The sequence below is a fragment of the Tinamus guttatus genome, unplaced genomic scaffold (genome assembly GCF_059628265.1).
Source record: "Tinamus guttatus ecotype Peru unplaced genomic scaffold, ASM5962826v1 Tinamus_guttatus_pri_ptg000980l, whole genome shotgun sequence".
Classification (NCBI taxonomy): domain Eukaryota; kingdom Metazoa; phylum Chordata; class Aves; order Tinamiformes; family Tinamidae; genus Tinamus; species Tinamus guttatus.
Genome location: NW_028289514.1, coordinates 49,755 through 70,613, shown reverse-complemented (window position 1 = coordinate 70,613; position 20,859 = coordinate 49,755). Strand labels below are relative to the sequence as shown.

The 20,859-nt window shown below is 47.8% G+C and overlaps 2 pseudogenes; both read left to right on the top strand.

The window, feature by feature from the left end:
* Positions 1-354: 354 nt before the first annotated feature.
* LOC148590949 (ATPase family AAA domain-containing protein 2-like) lies at positions 355-4,753 on the top strand (annotated as a pseudogene).
* A 393-nt stretch (positions 4,754-5,146) lies between these two features.
* LOC148590948 (ATPase family AAA domain-containing protein 2-like) overlaps positions 5,147-20,859 on the top strand; it is a 34,768-nt pseudogene continuing 19,055 nt past the window's right edge.

Below are 20,859 nucleotides of genomic sequence, written 5' to 3'. Positions count from 1 at the left end.
CCAATCAGGCGCCGGCAGAACAGGCGGCCCCAATGTGGAGGCGCGCTGCGCTGTGAGAGTGGCGCTGCGCTGTGTCCCTCCGCCGCGAGCCGGGACTAGCGGCCGCAGAGAAAAGAGTCCGCGGGGGGAGGCGGCCGGCGGCGCTCGGCGGGGGCAGGCGGGAGCCGCGCGGGCTGGCGGCGCGGCGGGGCGGGGAGCGGCGGGAGCGGCGGGCAGGAGGCGGCGCGGCAGCGAGCGGAGCGGAGCGGAGCGGGGCACGGCGCGGCGGAGGGATCCGTGGGGAGGGCCACGGCTGCGGCGGGGGGGAGGGCACCGCACCAGAACTCGCGGTGTCGCCGCGTGTTGCCCTGCGCCATGGCGGTGCCGCCGTCCCGCCGGGCAGGGACGGCAGTGACCAGTTTACCCCGCTGCGCGGTGGCCCTCGCGCCCGGGCCCGCCGCCGCTGCGGATGGCGCCAGGGATGCGGCTGCAGCGGAGGAACCAGAGCCGAGAGCGCAGGAGCAGGGGGTGAGCGCGGCGGGAGGGCGCAGGCGGCTGCAGGAGGGCGGCCCGGAGCGCGGGAAGGGGCCGGCAGCAGCCCCAGGGCAACCCCTCGCCCCCCGCCTCCAGCTGTGGGACCCCTGGGACAGGGCCGCCCGCAAGGGAAACCTGTGACACAGTCCAGGGAAATGTGTAGAGTTACCCCCTGGGGTGCTTTTAAAACAAAGCAGTGTTTAGAAATCATCTCTACTTTGTACTTAATTATGTCAGTCATTTGCATAGCGCAAAATGGTTAAAGTTTTTTTTTTTTTTTTTTTTAAGGGAATTGACACGGATCCAGCGAACATGAGCGCAACTGTGGCTGGCATCAGCGCAATGCAGATAGATAGTGCGGTAAGTGATTTAAGTTGTTGTGTTAGAGGGATTTTTCCAGGGTTTCTGATGGAACCTTTTGCAGCTTTCTTTAATGTGTGAAATTATTCTGTTGAATTGATCTTTAGGTCCAGTTTGATGGTGTGGATGGTCTTTCTGACCAGCTTGCAGCGTTTAAAGAGATGGTGCTTTTTCCAATGCTTTACCCAAAAGTTTTTGAGAAACTCCAAATTCAGCCGCCAAGGTAACACAGCTTTACAAAATGCTAATTCCGCTGTTTTGGGGAGGATATTACACTGAGGCATCAATGTATTTGTTTGTGCTTCAAACATTTGGGCATTTTTTTTTAGTAGTGAAAATATTTTATTTAAAATGTATAAAATCTTGAGCATGTGCAGGTTCAAAATGTAAGCAAAGGCCTTGGCATGATCAAAGACCTAGTGTGTGGTGCTTGAAAAAGGGAGTATATTAGACAACTCGAATTGAAGAACTAGCTAGTATTATAAAACTTGGAGCCCCAGAAGTTGGCTCTTGTTTGGCTCCCTTCTGCCGTGGTCCTTGTGGCGCCTGGGGGCCGTTTTGGACGTGTCCTGCTGGACACTGCCCTCTCTCCAGAGCAGAGCGGGGGTCTGAGTTTGTTAATGCCCTTGGTTAACTTTGCTTATTGGCATGTGACATCCCTTAGAAACACAAAACTTCCTCCTGCTCTGACTGTTCTCACAATTTGGCTGTTACTGCAGTTCTGGATATAAAGTGTGTTGGTTCGGAGGAGGGGGTTGATCATCTTAGGGATGGGGCTTCAAATGGGCGTTTTTGATAATTTTGTCCCATGTGAATCTCTCTTTATTACACAGGCTGCTTATTCTACGGCCCTCCAGGGACTGGAAAGACCCTGGTTGCCTGGGCCCTTACCAACGAGTGCAGCCAAGGTGGCAGGAAAATATCCTTTTTCATGAGAAAAAGTGCTGACTGCCTCAGTAAGTGGGCAGGGGAGTCGGAGCGCCAACTTCGTTTGCTCTTTGAGCAGGTAAGGTTGCAGTGTGCTCTGGCAGAGCTGGGACTGTAATCTTTTGTGATGAAGATTTTGGAGGAAGACTTGTCTTTTTTTTCACTTTTATTTTATTTATTTATTTATACTGTCCATTTCTAAGACTGAAATGGGAACACTGGTGTTCTCTTTCCCAGTGCCTCTGTACTTTGGATTGGAGAGTTGAAATCTTGGAGATGTGTTGGGGAAGATTTAAAAAAACAAACAAAACCCCCAAAATCCTCAAACCACAATTTTTTTCCCCACCAAAACCACAGAGGAGGTTGCACAAGATAATGGCTCAGGTTCAGAGGGAAACAGATGCAGGAGGAGAACACGTCACTCCATCAGCTCAGTTGTTAGAGATCTCCGTTGCTCTAAAAATCTGCTCCAGGGATGTTGCAACCACAGCGCATTTCACGCGTTTCCTCGTAGGGTAGCACCATTTTACTTACGTCATATTCCTGCATCCCGGTTCTATTCCAGGCCCATAAATTTCGTCCTTCCATCATTTTCTACACATAATGTGCTTTATCTTTGTGGAAAGAAGACCAAAATCTGTTTATATATGAAATATTATCCTGCAAACTTGTAGCTCAATTATACTAAATTTCATGTGATTTTAAGCAATAGTTTAAAAGCATTCACTCAGCTTGATATCAGCATAACGTTTAAGTGACCTTCTCTATTTTTGAGAGCCTTAAAATGGGCCCTCTCACTCATCAGCATCTTAATGAGCAAAAGCTTGTCCTTTCTCAGGGATCACTAGAGAAAATAATGCATAACTTAACAAAATTTACTAACCCAGTGAAGCAAAATAATGTGCTTTTTTTTTTTTTTTTTTTTCCTGCTAGCTCAGTTGTATCAACACTGCTGGCCCTTATGGATGGGTTGGATACCAGAGGAGAAGTCGTCGTCATTGGAGCCACCAACAGGCTGGGTTGGATAGATCCTGCGCGACGCAGAGCCGGGCGCTTGGAGCGAGAATTCCTTTTTAAACTGCCAGATAAAGAGGTAGGAACTTGTATTCAATCCTGGTGCTCATCCAGCAAATCCTTCTTGCTGACAAAGCCGTGTCAAAACACGGTGTCGTGGAGCAGGTAAGCGGGAATGCAGCCCCGTGCAGCTCACACACAGGAGCAATATCCTGAGAGACCGTCCTGGTGCGGAGGGTGGACACGGTACGAAAGAAGAGGGACAAGCCCTAGGGAACTCCATTGTCCCAAATAAAAATGAGTAGGTTTAAAAGTAGCTTTTCACTAAAATCACTGTTTCTAAGCAATGAAAGAATGGGTATATAACAACCCAAAGTATTAAAAAAAGGAAAATTCCATGTGAAGCTGATTTTTTTTCTGGCTTTTGCTAGTTAGCCAGAATATCTCGACTATTGTTAGGTTTTTGTTTGTATGTTTTAATTAGCACTTCTTGGGAAAAGGATAAAGTGGAGTATGACTGGAAGCAAGTAAAAATGCACCAAGCAGTGTATTTAATGAAACAGTGTATTTTCCATAAGCATTTGCCTCCTGTTTCCATCCAGTTTCTGGATCGGTGATACTAGCTTGAATCACAGTTGCTCTTTGTAGCAATTGCAGCAATTGGAACCAGTGCTAGGATTATTTGCTTGAATGAACTGACAGAAGAGCAAACTAGTGAGTCTGTCATCATGATATCTTGCTACATTTGAGATAAGTTTTCTTTGAGGAAAACCTTTTCTTTGCAGTTTTCTAATGTTTCTTTCCCCAAATCAATAGGTCTCTTACTTGTCAAAACTTAACTTTTATAGAAGCTTTACTTGCCTTTTGGCCTTAGGTCTGCAGAAAGAGTTTAATGGAACAAACAGAAATATTAAGCTTTGAAAAGAAGGGAGTGAATTCACTACACTTTAACAGATTAAGGCAAGTGATTATTTTAAACTTGTAGGAATTTTAATGTGAGGGGTTCTGCCTCTGCCTTTTGACTCAAGATAAACTATAATGCACACACTTTGTTTCTAGGCTAGAAAAGAGATTTTCAAGATTCACACATGAAACTGGACCCCTACACCACGTGACACGTTCCTTGACGAGCTGGCTGAAAAAGCTGCTGGTAAGTTCAAAAATGAAGCGAGTTCCTGCATGTGACTGGGTCTGCAGGAGTTCCAGCTCGTGGCGCACGGCAGGGAGGAACCAGGCTCTTGCAGCTCGCTGCACAACTAGCCAGGGAGCCAGCTGCGTGTCCTCCAAGCCATCAGAGTGAGACACTTCCATCCACTTATTGCTTTACTTTCTGTCTCTCCAAACAGCGAGTGGCTTTTGGGGCAACTTCCTCAGGAGAAAAGTTTTGCTTAGAAGGTTCAGGAGAAAAGTCTGGCTGGTTTGTAAGTGTGCAGGGTGGCTAACAAAACCTCTGTAGTGCAGCAACACTTTTCGCATTTCCTATTAGACTGTTTTAACCTGCATGCAAAGTCTTTGCATGTTGCACTTTGGCACCTTGACCTTTCTGTCTTGCCACAGCCCGACATAATGCTCCATTTGATGTTCTGTTTTACTAGGATACTGTGGTGCTGATATCAAGTCCGCATGTGCTGAAGCCACCCTCTGTGCTTTGCGACGCCGCTACCCTCAGATATACAGAAGCTCTGAGAAACTGCAGCTAGATGTTTCTTCAATTAAAATAACAGCAAAAGATTTTTTCATGGCTATGGAAAGAATTGTACCAGCTTCACAGAGGTCTGCGGCTTTGCCCGGACCAGCATTATCACCCATTTTTAAACCACTGCTTAATAAGACTTTTCAGAGAATTTTACGAGTCCTGCAGAGAGTATTTCCCCACGCAGAACTTGTCCTAAAGAAGGACCAGCAGCAAGGTAGGACAATAACATGTACAAATGGTTAAAACTACTTGTTGTTTTAGCTATCATCATTTCACCTCATAGGAATTGAAGTATTTGTGGATCACACTGTGCGATGTGTGAGATCACATGCGTCACATTTCCTGGCAACATCCTGCTAGCTTTTCTACCTGGAGACTTGCTAGGTTCATTTTTATTGGTAGAACAGGCAGAAAGCCATAAGTGCAAGCAGAGATGCTAGGTGATCCATAATTGCTTCCCCTCTCTGTTCTCCGCTTCTGCTTTCTCCTCCCTGAGTGATCTTGGAGGATCTTTATACAGAAGATGTGTTGATCTACACACCCTGGCTTAGGAGTCTTAAGACAAAGGCCAGTTGGTGGCCATCACATTCACTTAATTCCCATACTTTTACTGTGGGACACAGATTCCAGACACACATGGCCTTGGGGGTTGTGTGGGTGTCTAGCAAGTACAGGAGTTGTTGCTAATAATCACATTTCTTTGTTCTTGGGGCAAAAAAAGGGACTTTTTGCCAATAAAGAAATATAACTTTTGCAAAACATAAGACTTAGGCGAACTTTGTAGAGCCTTGTGCAATCTCTTTAGACCTGTGGTAGGATCAAGTCTTCAAAAATAGCATTTAGTGTGAGCCCATCCAAGGGAGAAAGAGAGATAAGTGGGTTTTGGGGCTGCTTTGGAAGCTGTATTAGAGTGAGACATGCAGACTATCCAGGCAAGTTAAAAAAAAAACCCTTCTTGTCTTGCAGATGATATGAACGCTACTTTACAAAGCGATTTCATCTGGAGTGATGAGGAGTCACTTTCAGCCTTTGAAGATGAGGAGACTTTTCCTGAAAAGACTTGTCGAAAGAAGAAAAACTTCCTTGACTTCAAGAGGTAAATGCCTGTCCCCTTTTAGGTTCAGAATCTTCAGCTTGCTGTGTCTTTGGAAAGAGATTATGCTGCTTGTGTCTTCTCTCAAGAGAAACTTGAAACAGAACAAATTAACATTGATGTCTTTATTCATCACTATGTGTTTTAAACTTGCTGTTTTCTAATTTTGTTCCCAGAAATGCTTCTCACCAGCCAAGGTGTCACAGGCCAAGGCTCTTGCTCTCTGGAGAGCCAGACTGTGGGCAAAACCCCCACTTGCCGCCCGCAGTCATACACGCCCTGGAAAAGTTTCCAGTTTATACCTTGGACCTGCCAGTTCTGTTTGCTAGTGCCTCATGACCAGAGGAAATATGTGCACAGGTATCTTTTTTTTTTTTTTTTTTTCTTTTTTTGATCTCATGAGATTGACTGACTGTCTGTAAACTGCTCGAGTGAGGTAAGTGAAATTGTTAATGGAGGTGGTCTGCTTTTACTGTACATTGCTACTATATTATAACATTTTGACCTTTGATGAGAGATGGACACATAAGCACAGATGTTCTATTGAGTCTTGTGGCTCTTTAGAAGTTAACTTACATGTAAGCAGTCTTGCAATCAGGCAGCAATGTGGATCTCTGTGTAACTCTCTCAATTTTTGAGTCAAATCAGAAATTTTACTCTACTATTAATAAGTTTTGCATCGTGAGGTGTGTGGGGCTTTTTGGTTTTTTGGGTTTTTTTTTTTTTTTTTTTTTTTGGTACTTTGCCTTTATGCACTTCTCTTTTATTAGGCGTAGTTATTTATGAGCAGCCTGTGCTCCTGGTTCATTGCTCTTACCAAAGCTTTCATTTTACTAGTTTATCTGAGAAGCTCAGAGGACAGCACCGAGTATAATTTATATTCCACGGATCGATGTATGGTAGGAAACAGCTGGCGTTGCCTTGAAAACTACCTTTACAATGTTCCTAGAGAACATTCCAGCATTTGCTCCAGTTTTGTTGCTTGCAACAGCAAACGTATCGTACATGGATCTCCAAGATAAGGTATTTCTATCAACACTTTTCCTAATTCTTTTATTCAGTTTCATTTTACGAATCCTTTAAGTATACGAATACTGTCCTCCCTCAAGAAAATGGATCCTTTTATTACGAGGGCACCCTTCTGAATCATGTAGATTTGCTTAGACACAAAGCAGCGCTGAGAACGTTTGTCTTGGTTGTTTTGTGAGTCAAGGGACTCGCTTCCATTTCAGCAGGAAACCTCAAAGGTGGGGGATGTCATCACTCTGTTAGTGCATCCTGTGCTCGTCCATTCCCTGAGCTTAAATTCTAGAGCTTTTCCTCAAAGAAGATATTTGCCATCCTGACCTAAAGAAATCTAGCCTTTGATCACCAGGAAGATAACATTTTTGTTATTATTTTTCAGATCATTATTAAGCTTAATTTAAAAAATCCTCTTTTTGGTGTAGTGATCTTGTACCTGAAATGTCTTTCCTTCTCATGCCATAGATACAGGAGTTGTTTATTGAAGATTATGGAGAAGTTTTCGATATCCCGTTGCCTGGCTAAGGAAGAGAGAAGCAACTTTTTTGAGGACTTAAAATTAAGTCAAGCTGCTAAACCTCCTGCATCTAGAAAGAAAGCAGGTGAGCCTATTCTATAGATAAAAATTTGCTAACTGTATGTTAACAGCCTTACAGTATTTGTTTTGGTAGTGGGTTTCCTATCAGTAACTCTGTGTGTGCTCCTATTTGAGTGCTGCGGATGGAATAAACTTTTCTGGTTCCCTGAAGCTCGGCAGGCCCTGGAAGTGCTGCCGGTGGCGCCGCCGCCTGAACCTCGGGAACCACCATGGGGAGAAACGCAAGGGGCAGAGGAGCAGGAGGAGGAGTCCCTTGGTGCACTTAGCGTTTTCTTAAGGGATGTTACTCTCAGACTTGCTACTGACGGACGTTTCAAGGCCTTCACAAACCCTGTTGATGCAGATGAGGTAAACTGCTCTGGGTCTGTAATACTGTACTGTCTGGGTGTAGTTTTAACTGCCCGGTGTTGGTGTGCTCTAGCGAAAGGCTTATCTTTAGCACTGCACTAAAAGGATTTCTTTTTGAGGAGCAAAAAGTGTTTTGTATTTTATTTTGCTGACCCCCTGAGGCTCTTCAATGTCCTTTTTTTGAGTAGTCACTGAAAGCCCTGGTTTCCTCCTAGAAAGTCAGAGCAGCTACCACCACAGTTTGCCTGGGGAAAGACTTTGATATGTAGGTATACTATAACTCTGAAATAAACAGTCAGATTTCTTTGGGGCTGTTGGAATAAAGCCTAAAGCTCTCGCTACGTGTTTGTTGGCTGTCAGTGGTTCCTCTGGGAACAGGAGAAGAGCAGATGTTTGCAAAAAAAATTCAAGATTCCGCCTGCCATTTTGTCTCTGGCTCCCCAGTACAGGATCAGCCATAAATTACATGTGGTTTCATCTTCCCCTAAAACTTCCAAGTCCCTCTTTTTCTCATTTAATTTACTGACTGTGCTCCCATCTTAACAGACTTATACTTCAGAGTTAGTTGCAATTTTAATAGAGCTGTGTATCAGTGAGACCAACTTCTTTGCTGTCCGTTCTTCATTGCAAGGCTGCAGCTCTACACAGGATGTGCCATCTCACTACGAGGTGATGCCACAGCAGCCCTCTGTTTCTGGATGTAATAAACAAGATAACAAGTATAACGAAAGAATAGAGATGCCAGTGATGCCTGGAGCCTGCCCTACACCACTGCCTAATGGCAAGTTGCTTTTTCTTTTTAGATTTTTTTTTTTTTCTTTTTTTCTCCCCCACCAACAGGCTTTCTGGGTGTTATTGCTAATGCCATTGATATCCTTCTTGTGACAAGTTTTCTGCCGGTGGAAACTTTGCCAAGGATTTCACCCATCTGTTTTGTGCAATATTCTGTAAATAGAAAGAAGGGTGGGGTTTTTTGTTTTCCTTTGTGGAAGGCATAAGGACAAAAACAGTTTTAAACAGGTTATCTGAATCATAAAACTTTACTGAGAATTTTCTTTATCCTTCAGTTACTTTCTTGAAATGGTCTCTTTTTAACTCTTCCCAACATTCACTCTGTTTTTGATCTTTACTGGTTTTATAAGAGATTTGAAGAAGAGCTTTTCTCCAAAGGCTTTTTTGCTATTCATCTCTATTAGTTCATGTAATAAGACAGTAAGCAACTTTACCCAATAGGCAGACAATAGGACTGCAAAGCAAGGCTACAGTAGGAATTTTCTGGGCTTAAAAGCTTCAAATCTAGTTTAAAGTCTTGAATGAATTTAAAAATCTAACAGCAAATGGACCACATGAACTTGCAAACTTTTCTTTAGACCTACATGTGTAGTGAGATTTGTCAGTACTTTCAGTTCTTTGATTGTTTTGCTTGACATACGAGGAAGATAAGAAGAGCAAATTTTAAAGGAGGAGCTGCTTTGCTTATATTTTGGGTTGTTTTTTTCTAATATCTTATTGCAGTTCCATCCAAAAGAAAACGCAAAAGGAACAATTGCACTTCCAGTGGTGAAACAAAGAGGAGAAAGATTTTGCAGTGGAGTAAAGTGAATAGAAGTGGAGAAGACCAAGAGGAAGTAGAGAGTGAGGGAGAAGAGTTCCTGGAAAACGGTGCTTCTAGCATGCACCAGACTGAAGGTGAGTTCATAGGAGGTTCTCGTGTGGAAGAAAGCCACAATAGTCTTCCACGGCGACAGACAAATGTCTATGAAAATAAACATGAAACAGAAAACAAGAGATTTTTCCTCTGTGACTAAATCTGGCTCTGAAAAGAAAAGAGCCCAGTTTTCTCCCAATTCAGGGCTAAGAAATTGAAATGAAACTTTGGATTCCCAAAATACAGCAAGTTTCCAAGAGGGTGATTCAGAAGGTGAGCGAAAGGTCCATCAGACCAGTTAGCTCCATTTTGTTGCTGAGGGGTTTACATTAGCCTCCTTTAATTTCATTCTATTATTTCTTTACAAATCACTGCACTGTGTTGCTTCCATTAAGATTCTGTCCCTCTGATTATGCCACCAAAGTCATTTTTCTTCAGCTGCTGCTCTTCTGATTCTGAAATCAGTTTTGTAATTCTATCTCCTGGCAAACCAACAATCATTTGCTTTCTTTTATGGCACTTGCATCTTTCTGATACGGAGCAGCTTGGGATAAGGAGCTGTAACTCGGCCTGTGTAGACTTAGTCACGATGTGGCAGAGATGACTCACATCCTAATGCTTGCTTCAAATGGGAGATGGGTTTTCTTAACATTCAACTTCCTTAAGTAGGCACTGCTGTAATGGCAACATTTTGACTATTGCTTTTTTCTCCTCTCAACCCTGGGCTTTTCACTCCCACTGCTTTTTGATCTTGGAGATCTTTTTATGGAGGAGAAAGTAGAAGGCAAGTATTTCTCAGTGAACAAATAACAGGGAACCGTAGAGAAAGATTGGATGCCACTTGTGGGATAGCTGATGGATAGCCATGTTCCGGAAAAAGAGAAATCATGACTTAAGAAAGTGTTTTCATCCCAGAGACTTACATGCGTCATGAGAGTCTGGCCGGACGTCATGAGAGTCCGTTGGGAATTCCTGAGGAGCCGGATCCCCCCGTTGTGGTGGATTACAGCAAGCTTGTGGTATGTCTGTTTTCAGTTTTCTTTAGAACAAGGTAGGGAACTTTCTCCCCTCACTGCTGTGAGGGAAGCGGAGCTTGATGGGCAGTTGTGGGCAGTATTTCCACTTGCCTGGTTGCTGTGTGTGGGTCCACTCCAACAGCCTCACTCCACGCACGGCTCCTGAACAGTGTTGGCAGTCAGTTGTGCTGGGATGGGACTGTTTAGCTCCTGAAGCCTTCAAGAGCTTTTGCAGAAGGTCTCGTGCCATTTTCAACTCGTGTTGTCTCCATTTTGTTTTCAGCATCTGCTGGATTCTGTCACTAAGAGGACAAGGACCTTCAACATCTTTTACCTAGAAAAAAATATACTCTCTCCTCAGCCAGTGCATTTACAAGCACCAGAACGATTATGACAGAACTAAACTCAATATGGTAAATTTTATATATGTTTTCTAATGGTTATATATAGTATTCTGTCATGGTTACACACTCTGCATGCCCTCTGAATATCATGCTTATTTCATATTCATTGCTTTAGTGCTTAGCTGTCATGTTATAAGACTTACTCATTTCCATTTGGAAGACATTTATCCATATTGCAAAACCCTTGTTATATTTGGCATAACTCTTTTCAGTTTCAGCAGGAAAAAGAGATTGGACTTGAAGACAACGGTTCCACCCACCCAGCTCCTTCAAAGCAATTAACCTTGGAGACTGTGGATGGCTGGTCTTGCTATCCACAAGTGTATCCAAGGTGTAGGGGGACCATGAAAGGAGGGTGCTCTTCTCAGTCTGTTACTTCCTCTTTCTCCCCCTCCTACAAGCAGGCAAACATTTGCAGATGTCTTCAGGAGGCATCCACCGCCCAAGCTGGGCAATCCCAGTGTTGATTTGGTTTAGATATGCTGCAAATGGAGTGTTCAGGTCCAAAGAAGCCATGAGCCCACTCGTCCCTGAGGCGCTTGTGTGTGAGAATAGATAAAATTCTTGGTCCCTCTGCAGTTTACATTGAAAAGAAGGAGCCTCTTTGCTTAGGCACTGGTATCTCCATCTCTTCCCTCACATCTGATTGAGAGGTAGAACAGACCCTCTGTTCTCACTGTGCAAAAATGGGGATATTTTGGATTCAGGGAGGTCACGCCTGACAGACGTTCCCTTCTCACCTAGTATAATGCCACATACTAGTTTGAGAAGGGAAAATATTGATGTTATCCCAGCACTTGTGGGCTTCTGGAACTTAATGTTGGAATGCTCAAACTAAATGTGCCTGGATTTCTTTGTTTCCTCCGTTTTTCTTTAAAAAAAAAAACATTGTGATGCTTTTAGCACATGATATAGCTAAATATCACCATCAGGGGAATGTATTTACAGATGCTTTAACTTTGTGTGAAGAAAGAAACTATCAGGTTCTTAAACTATTATTTGTGCTTATTGTTAATTTGTCTTTTCTTTATTATCAGGAAATGAAGAAAATCATTAGGAACTTCTACTGTGCTTCATAATGTGATCTTCAGAACACTTCACTTATACTTTATTTAAAATAAAATTTTAATTGCATTCTCTTGTTAGCTGTGTATGGTTCAGTAAAGAGTACTTGTAAATATATTTATTACATACATACAGATATGGATGTGTAAGACATATACCTATATAAAATATATATAAAACAAATAAGATATATTTAATAGTTGTACTATAATTATATATATTACATATTTTATATGTATTTTATATTTTTGTAGCTATTAAAATGTTTTAAGATATGTCTTTTACACCTCCATATTTATAAAGCAAATATACATTTCAAACAATAAAAAAAAGTTTTAAAATAGGTTTTTATTAAGTAAAACAGCATTCGAGTTTGTCTGTTTTAATTGTAGAATAATTTCAGCATTAGTCTTACAACACTAAAGTGCTTACTGCTTTTCCCAGTTAGTACTGGGCAAACAGCCCTTTTGGCTCCGGAGCTGCTGCTCGGATCTGTGTAAGCCCCATTCTCTGCTAGAGCAAACTCACTTTTGCAGCCACTGCCCTACGGCCGAGCACACTCCTCAGCACTAGCGCTGCCGACAGGTCGGCCCTTAGATGCTCGTGCGCTCCATGGGTGCCCGCGCAGCAGGGTTATCCTGGAAAGGCTGCATCCTGCATGTACGGAGGGAGCCGAGAGGCAGCTCGGAAGAAAAGAGCGACAGTCACCCACGTGGCCCCGAACGCCAAACCCCAGCTCGCTCCGGAGGCTGAGGCCACCACTCCTCGATCTGCCTCCAAGCTAAAGGGCGTCCCAGGACCAGGCTGGATACCGCGCTGCGTTTCCTCAGGCAGCCCTTTCTGGCGCCGCTCCCCACAGAGCTCTAGGCTTTCTCGGGCTCTTAACACTAAGCCTGCCCGTCAGGCTGCGTCAGACCTCAGCTCGCTCCGGAGGCCGAGCACACGCCAGAGTCGCTCCCCTGCATGGCACAGGGCTGCGCTCCCCCAAGCCCACCCCAGGCACCGCAGGCGCTAACCCAGCCACGTCACGCACGTTCCTGTTCCTCGGCCTCTCGGCCCCGGGAACCAGGAGTCGTGGCCAGGCCGTGGCCCGGCCCTCCCAGCCCTGCTCGCTCACCGGGGGCCGCCCTGCCCGCAGCCCCCACAGCGCAGCCAGGAGCTGCGGCCCGCGCGGCGCTACGCCTCACCATCGGGGCGCAGCAGCCCCCACGTCCCCGCCGTATGGGCATGCGGGCGCGCGGAACACAGGGCAATGGCAACAGGAGAAACGCCTCCATCTGCTTCACACATGACATCCGCCTCAGACGCGCTTCCACCCCCTTCATTTGGCATGGGAATGTGAAATGAAAATGTCGATGAAAGTCACTTTTCCAGGGAATATATTCCTGCGGCCACGTCCTCCACCAGCACTGCCCCTGCTCTCACTGCTCCCCGGCCTCCCTCCGCCTCCTCCCGTCCCGGGGCCCGAGCGCAGCCCTCCAGGGACACCTGCACACCTGCCGGCCGCTGCGCATGCGCCCTGCGCCACACAGGGCCGCCCGAGGCGCTGCACACACGCACACCCCCGCTCCTGCAGCCCCTCCGCCCCGGCACGCGAGGGCAGCAGCGAGCCCGGCGGCGCGCGGGGCGCATGCGCGCACCCCCCATGGCCGTCTCGCTCCTTGAGCGCGGGGGGCAGCAGGGAGCCTGCGCAGCGCAGGGCACATGTGCGCCGCCTCCTCCCGGCCGCTCTGCGGTACCGACCCGCGCGGGGCCCCATGCGCTCTCCAGCCCCGCGGGTGCTGCTGCCTGCGGTTGTGCTTTGGTCTCTGCTTCTGTTTCTTGAAAACAGTGGCTGCAGCCTAACAGCCAGTAGTGTCTCAATAATGAGATCCTGTGCTTTCATGTTGCTATGGCTGTATCCCCCAGTCCTACCTGGGCTGATGCAGGCAACATCTTCAAGGGCGGCTCCAAGAACAAGGATGCCTCCCGCTCAACCTGCTGTTTGCAGGAGCTTCCCATGCCGTGCGCCACCCTCGAGGAGCTGTCAGAGCGGCCGCACTCCTACCCCCCCGGTCACAGTTCTGCTTTCTAGATGCGCCAGAGCAGCAGCGCTGATTTGTGGGCACGCGAGGGCAGCGCTGAGGGCTGAGTTATCATAGAATCATAGAATGCTTAGGGTTGGAAGGGACCTCTAGAGATCATCTAGTCCAACCCCCCTGCATACGCAGGGTCACCTAGAGCACGTGGCACAGGACTGCATCCAAGCGGGTTTTGAAGATCTCCAGAGAAGGAGACTCCACAACCTCTCTGGGCAGCCTGTTCCAGGGCTCTGGCACCCTCACTGGGAAGAAATTTTTCCTTAAGTTCCTATGGAATTTTTGGTGTTTCAGTTTCCTGCCATTTCCTCTAGTCCTATCAGTGGCCACCACTGAAAAGAGACCAGCACCGTCCTCTGCACTCCCTCCCTTGAGGTATTTATATACACTGATTAGATCCCCTCTCATCCTTCTCTTCTCCAGGCTGAACAGACCCAGCTCCCTCAGCCTCTCCTCATAGGGCAGATGTTCCAGGCCCCTCATCATCCTTGTGGCCCTGCGCTGGACTCTCTCCAGAAGCTCCACATCCCTCTTATACTGTGGAGCCCAGAACTGGACACAATACTCCAGATGCGGCCTCACCAGGGCTGAGTAGAGGGGCAGGATCACCTCCCTCAATCTGCTGGAGACACTCTGCTTAACACACCCCAGGATCCCATTGGCCTTCTTGGCCACGAGGGCACACTGCTGCCTCATGGTCAACTTATCATCCACCATGACACCCAGGTCTTTCTCTGCAGAGCTGCTCTCCACAAGGTCGGTCCCCAGCCTGTACTGGTGTCTGGGGTTATTCCTCCCCAGGTGCAGGACCTTGCACTTGGCCTTGTTGAATTGCATGAGGTTTTTCACCGCCCAGTTGTCCAGTCTGTCCAGGTCCCTCTGGATGTCAGCGCAGCCCTCTGGGGTATCGGCTACTCCTCCCAGTTTCGTGTCATCAGCAAACTTGCTGAGGGAGCACTCTGTGCCTTCATCCAGGTCATTGATGAATAAATTGAACAGGACTGGACCAACGACTGACCCCTGGGGGACCCCACTAGCCACAGGCCTCCAACTAGACTCTGCACCGCTGATCACCACTCTCTGGGCCCTGCCATCCAGCCAGTTCCTAATCCACCTCACTGTCCACTCATCTATCCCACACTTCCGGAGCTTGCCCAGGAGGATGTTGTGAGGGACGGTGTCAAAAGCCTTGGTGAAGTCGAGATAGACGACATCCACCGCTCTCCCCTCGTCTATCCAGCCGGTCATTTCATCATAGAAGGCTATCAGGTTAGTCAGGCAAGATTTCCCCTTGGTGAATCCATGTTGACTACTCTTGAGCACCTTCTTGTCCTCCATGTGCTTGGAGACAACAGCCAGTATGAGCCGTTCCATCACTTTTCCGGGGACGGAGGTGAGGCTGACTGGCCTGTAGTTGCCTGGGTCCTCCTTCTTGCCTTTTTTGAAGACTGGCGTGACATTGGCCTTCTTCCAGTCTTCCGGCACCTCCCCCGTTCTCCAGGATCTTTCAAAGATGATGGAGAGCGGCTTAGCTATGGCATCTGCCAGCTCCCAGCGCACTCTGGGGTGCATCCCATCAGGGCCCATGGATTTGTGGGTATCGAGGTTCCTTAGGTGCTCTCTGACCCAATCTTCCTCTACCCAGGGCAAGTCTTCCTCTCCACCAGCTTCTTCTCTTGTCCCTAGGGCCTGGGGCTCTAATGGGCTGCCCTTGGTAAACACCGAAGCAAAGAAGGCATTGAGCAACTCTGCTTTTTCTGTGTTATTTGTAACCAGGGTGCCCATCCCATCCGCCAGCGGACCCACGTTTTCCCTGATTTTCCTTTTGCTGTTAATGTATTTGAAGAAATTTTTTTTGTTATTTTTAACGTCCCTTGCCAGATTGCCTTCCAGCCGTGCCTTAGCTTTCCTTGTCACATCTCTGCATTCCCTGACTACGTTCCTGTATTTCTCCCATTGGACCTGTCCTTTTTTCCACATTCTGTATACCGCTGCCTTCTGCTTGAGCATTGCCACAAGCTCCCGGCTCATCCACGCAGGTCGTCTGCCCCCTCTGCCTGCCAATTTGTTATGCCAATTTGTCTATGTACTTTCATCTAGTGCTCCTCCTTTTTGCAAGAGCCTCTCATTTGACAATCAAGTTCCCTGCCAGTAGGGTCTCCCTGGTTGTATATTCCTATTCTCAGCAGCGTGTCCCTCTCTCTTAGTGGGTGAGATAGAGAATCCTGCAGGTTCTCCTTTTCTTTTCCTGGAATAAACCCTGCCTACTCTACCAGCAGAACTCCCTCTACCATCTTGCAGTTGCTTTCTTCCTCCTGTTCTTGTTCTTCTTGCTTGAACCTGCTGTGGGTGAAATGGAAAGTATCAGAGGATGTGCGTACTAAAAACTCGTGGTTCTTTTTCATATGAACTACTGAAGACCCCTATCTACAGGGCAGCTAATAACATCAAGCATTTCATTTTTTTAAAAAAAACCCTATATGAAAGAAAAACAAATACCGCTAGAAGAACTGTTCATAGAGTAGCTAGAATGTAAGAAATACCTCTTTCTTAATGCAGCAACTCTGTTCACAATTAGAAGTTTCACCTGAAAAAGGAAGCTTTGTGCAGTACAACGCTGACCCCAGCATAAAAAGCAGGGTTGGGTAGATTTGCTATAATGCAGGACTCTTCCCATTTACACACAGGCAGTCTTGACCTAAGATCAGCTTAAGAAGCAGCTAGATAAAGAGATATTAGAGATAAAAATAATAGAAAGAGATAAAGATAATAGATAGAGATAAAGAGATGCTAGAGATAAAGATGGCATGACGACTAAAACTTACATGCAAAGATTGCACAGTTGGACATTGAGCATTGCTAGGTGTTATGTCCCATGCCATGTGCAATAGCAGCATGATACATGTTCTTTATTGTGCTTTTATATAATTCCGTTTTCAAAAAATGGCTGTCCCGTCACGAGTCTGAGATTGCAGCAGTTCCCCCGCGTCTATCAGCAGGGAGGGGAGTTTGGGAGGGCCCAGGCCCACCACCCACGGCCTTTAACGAACTGGCCCAGAATTAAAGATTTAGGGTGGGAAAAGACATACAGATCCAAAAAACATTTCTGTATATACCTGTTGAGAGCTGAGAGGACCTCTTCCGTCAATACGCACTCACAGGGTGAGTTTTAGGATTTAGTTTAGGGTTTAGTTTTAGCTCTTGCCCCGCGCTCTTCCTGCAGTGATGTGCTTCTCCTTGCTGTTTTTAACAGGGTTATGCGGTTTTGAGGTCAGACACCCAACTCTGGGAACAGCAGCACAGGTAGGAAGAAACAAAAAGTGACTTTTAGGAAGGATCACCCCCATAGCATCACATGAGGGAAGACCACCGCTATTTGCCCATTTATACACAGACACTTCTAAAACACCATAGCAACAGTTTCCTGCTGAGAGCAGCAGTACAAAAAAAGTTGAACCAAAAGTTTGAAGTGCAAAAGCTTTATCAGAAGATTGTTTCTGGGTCTGCCTTTCCCGCCCTGTCCCTTCTTTTTCAGTGTAAGAAGTTTCCCTGTTACCACAGAACGAACCAACAGCGACTCCCTGGTGAAAGATGCATTTAAGATGTCAGGATTTCAACACCATCTTCAAGGGCTAAGAAACAGATTTTTGCTTCTATAATTTTTTCCCTCTCCTCTCCCTGGAGATGCAAGGAAACCTTCCTGGTGCCCAGTGGTGCAAGCATGTGCAGGCCCGTGGCTTTCACACAAAGCACTAATAGACAAGAATTGCCTTCACTTAACTTACAGGCATCCACTTTAGAAATCTGGACATTTTATTTTCCACGCTTAAGTGAAGCCTGGACAAAGCCTGCATCTGTAACCCATCCAAGAAAACAACTGAGATATAAAACACAGAGCTTACCTGGCACACACTTTGCCCTGATTTATCCAGAATATATGAGACAAGTAGCTCTAGTAATGGTTAAGAAGTGAATTTGTACACTCTGCAGGTGAGGCCTCGTGTCTCAGGGGTGGGAGAAGCTCCTTAGCTCGGCCTGGGAAGCAGAGCCAAAGCTTGCTTGCTCTTGTGAGCCATTTAGCATCCCAGCAATGTTGGGGCCTTAGCGCTTTTGCAAGAATACAAGGAGCTGAGGCGATAAGAACCGAGGAGCTGAGGCGATGAGAACCGAGGAACTGAAGCAATGGGAACCAAGGCCACCCAGAGAAGATAACGCCTGTTAGCAACTTTTTAATGAATTAGGCCAGCCATAACCAGATAAGCATCCGGGAGGCCCAGCAACAGAGCATTGGGAAAGAATGCCGGTCAGCTGAAAGCTAACTATGCATGGACACTAGAGCCTAACCAATGGGAATGCTGTTGCTTAGGGAGTGTGTGCGCTTACGGGTAATAGAATTATATAAAGCTACATAGTAGACAATAGTAAAGCGAATTGAACCTGCTTCACATTGAAGTGTCATTCATTCGGTCTCGCGGGGTCGGCCTCGGCAACTGGTGACCCCGACGTGATATGATCGTGGGTAGAGTGGAGCCGAGGACGTGAGGGATCCTGCAGCCAGCGGAGAAGTAGCTGGGCGCCCGAAGAAAGGCGGATCGTGGCCACGGCTGACCTGGTGAGTCAGGACTGACCTGGTGAGTCAGGGAGCAGGATGGGAATTGCTGCATCAGCAACTAGAATGGAAATTGCTGCATCAGCAACGGAGCGTGCTACTATAGAAAGTTTGTTAAAGCTCGCTCAAAAGACTGAGACTGAGATCTCAAAAGACGATTTAATTGACTTACTGCTTTTTTGTAAGCAGAAAAAACTTATGGAGGAAACTTCTCAGGTATATAAGCTCGAGTCCTGGGAGCGAGTGGGAAAAGAACTGTGGGATGGTGTGCAAGTAGGTTCAAAGGAAGCTCGGTGACTTGCGAAAATATATCGTCCCATGCGGCTAATGCTTGAACAATTGCACGAGGAGGCTCAAGTCGCTGCTGCTTTGCGGGAAGCACTCTGTGGAGGAAAAGGGGAGGAGAGTGGTTCAGGAGACTTCGAGTGGACTGAAATTACTGAGCCGAGTCCATGCGAGGAAATGGACAATAAGGAAAAAGGGGCTTCATCTCGGCAGGTGTGCCCAGTAACTCTGCTCCCGCCACGTAAGAGGACCGGACACCTGCCCAGGAGCAGGAAGTTGGTTCGTTTCCTCCTGCTCCACGGGCTCTTCACGGGGAGTTAATCCATGCACCAAATGCCCATGGAGAAGCTCCTGGGATGCAGCGGGGTTCAGTTCCCTCCTCTGTGCTCCACAAGTTCACAGGAGGTTTCCCCTTGACTAAATTTTATGTCTCTCTGCACAGGAGCTTCCTGTCTAAGCTGCCATCGTAATCCATAGGGATGGAGAGAGGGTGGCAGCTGGACACACACAGACACCTTTGGACTTTGGAAGGGACAGAGTGGTGGTGGGGTTGTGTTTCCATGTGTTTCCTAAGTAAAGCAGGACAAGGCAACGGGCAGCCTTACGCCAGACTTAGCCTCCAGAAAAACATTAATTTTGTGTCTTTCTTCTGAAGCTGGGGTCAACAGTACACCAATGCACCCAAGGGATTGCAGCATGAAAGGGCCCCTGCTCTGCCTGTGCGCTCTGTGGGCTCCAGGGGAGGAGGTCAGAGGCCCAGCGTGGTCTTTCAGGGACCAAGGGCTGCATTCGGGGTTCATGTCCCTGGGAGCACTGCCACTGGAGGTGCAGAATGGTCTCTGAATTGAATGCCTGGGGCTGTCGCACAGGTGACAGTGCTGATGACAGATGCCCATCCTTGTGGAAGGGAACCTGAGGCTCCAGGAGAGCTCAGGGGAACCCCGGGGATGCCTAGGGGTGGCAGTGAGTGCAGTCTCACCAAACATGGGGCAGCCCATGGTAGAGTCCCCCAAAGACCACGCAGCAAATGCAGGCATGCCTGGGGAAAGGAGGGCTCGGCAGTCCCTGGAGAAGCAGGGGGGACCCAGGAGGCGCAGGGAAGGAGAACTGGAGAGTGATTCATGCACTCGCAGTGAAACACCACAGGCCGGTACTAATGCACACCTGAAAACATTCCCAGGTCTTGCCAAAGCCCTGGGATCACTGTGAGACCCATAGACACGTGCCAGCCGTGTCAGTCCTGACTAGCCCTGTTTGGCCCAGCCACCAAGGCCAGTGCGGAGTCAGGAGTCACCCATGGCCTCAGGGTCCCACAGCCCCACTAGTCTTTCCATGGAGATTTTCTGAAAACAACTGATATGGAGAGAAAAAACTTCCAAGAGTATTATTTGGAGCCGGCGATGGCTGTTTCCACCTAGCGCTCGTGTGGTTGCTCTGGAACACGACGCAGCAGCCTCTCTGTAGCCCCCAGGACTCAGTGTCTGTTGCTCTGCGCCAGCCCCGCTCTGGGGATCCTGCTGGGCTCTTTCAGCTGCGCCGCTCCTCTCGCTGCCCCGCGATGCAGCGGCAGCAGAACGCTCTGCGCAGAGCCCGAAGCGCCGTCCTGAGCCGCGAGCGCCATCGCCGGGGAGCCGCGACGTCCGGGAGGGCAGCGGTGCCTGCGGTGGGAAGTAGAGCTGTGGGCAATGGGCTGCAGGGCGCAGGGCTGCACCTGCCTGTCCCTGCCACCAAGGGCTTCCCGAGGGGTTCTGTCCTCGGCAAAGCAACTCCCGAGCGCTTCCTGCTGCCGGCCTCAGTGCCGCCCCCTGTGCCAGGACAGACCCACTGTCCCCAGCAGGGCTCTGCACTCGGGTACGTACCTGCCTCAACGTCGGGTGTGGGGCTGCAGGAGGAGGGCTTCTCCTCCTCCTCTTGGGGCTCTAAGGCCACCTGCATGGGCAGAGCAAGAACACGCACCCGTCAGCCATCAGCTGGCCCTGCTGAGGGTCCCAGTGCCCCAGGCTGCACAATGGCAAAGGGTTTGGATCAGAGGAGGCTGCCCATGGCTGCACGTCCCAAGGGAAGGGACCTGCGGCTGGCACGGCAATGGGACAAGGCTCGTTGTGGGGCCGTAGCAGCAGGGCTGGACAGGGGGAACGAAGGCAGCCGGGGGCGTGTGTGGCACAAGGGGGCTCGTGCCCTG